This window comes from Cynara cardunculus (assembly GCF_001531365.2).
Source record: "Cynara cardunculus var. scolymus isolate 2C chromosome LG 5, CcrdV1, whole genome shotgun sequence".
Lineage (NCBI taxonomy): Eukaryota > Viridiplantae > Streptophyta > Magnoliopsida > Asterales > Asteraceae > Cynara > Cynara cardunculus.
Genome location: NC_037532.1, coordinates 34,520,475 through 34,521,682, shown reverse-complemented (window position 1 = coordinate 34,521,682; position 1,208 = coordinate 34,520,475). Strand labels below are relative to the sequence as shown.

The window sequence follows — 1,208 nt, the reverse complement described above, 5'->3', positions numbered from 1 at the left end:
GGTTAAAAGTGAAAAATCTGTAATTTGAAGTAAAGGATAAGTGATTTTCGGTTAAAGGGGTTATTATTAATTGGGAGCTTTATATGTGGTTTTAGGCTGTGATTTCTGTATTCATATAATGTTTCGGTGTTAGTATTTTGTTAGAACTTAATGGTTATTCTAATTATATTTTAGATTTTTTATATTTAAAATGAGATATTTATCATGTATTTGATTATATTTATCAGTTAGAGACTTTATATTTCGGTTATTTTATAAAAAAACATAATTTATGCTGATATTTTGCTGATCAGATTATTAAAAAAAAATCATTGTTTTCATCACAATCACAATGAAAGTTACAGTGAGAATGTTAAGAATGGATCTTTATTCTTGGATCACACCTAATTAAAAAGAACCACTAGATCAATACTAATGAGATACACTAGATCGATTCCTTCTAAAATACAGTTCATGGGTTGTTTTGGAATAAGAATGATCATGGTTTCATATCCCTTATTACATTTCTCACTCCAAATCTTATTCACACATGATCCTCTCTCTAACGTGGGTTTTATATCATGTCATTAATAATATCAATCGAGTTTTAACTGAGTCAGGAACCCGTAAACTTCACCGAGTCGATGCATCGCATCAAACGAGTCAGTGAGTCACCGATATTTTGATGACATGAATTGGAGTTGGCACCGTGCTACTAAATAGGCCATTTAGGTTTTGCCTTAAAGCCCAATCTTAAATAACTATTTGGCCCATATGTGTCTGCTTTTAATAACTAAAGCCCAATGAACATAATGGCCCAATAAATAAAAAAAGCCCAATAAGAAAAAGGAACGCCGCTGCCGGGGATCGAACCCGGGTCACCCGCGTGACAGGCGGGAATACTTACCACTATACTACAACGACTTTTTGTTTATAATTAACAAAGTAATCTTTATAAATCATTTATTTTTCAACTTAAAAATATGATTTATTTAATTAAGAATTATTATTTTATAAAAACAATAAATAACAAATTGACTTTTTGATATTACATAAAAATATAGATGTTGATGGAAGTCTGAATTTTGTTTTTTATTCCTTTCTCCATTTGTTAGGATTCATGCGTTATTTTAGTTGCTTAAAATTTTAATTGCAATGGTATTTTTTCTTTATTTTTTGGTTCAACGTTTGTTAATTAATTGCTAGTGATCAAAAAGTTTATAAATTTA

General features: G+C 29.3%; 1 non-coding gene across 1 annotated transcript; it reads right to left on the bottom strand.

The window, feature by feature from the left end:
* Nucleotides 1–831: 831 nt before the first annotated feature.
* Nucleotides 832–903, bottom strand: TRNAD-GUC. The gene has a single exon. It is a non-coding gene; the product is annotated as a tRNA-Asp (tRNA).
* Nucleotides 904–1,208: the final 305 nt, after the last annotated feature.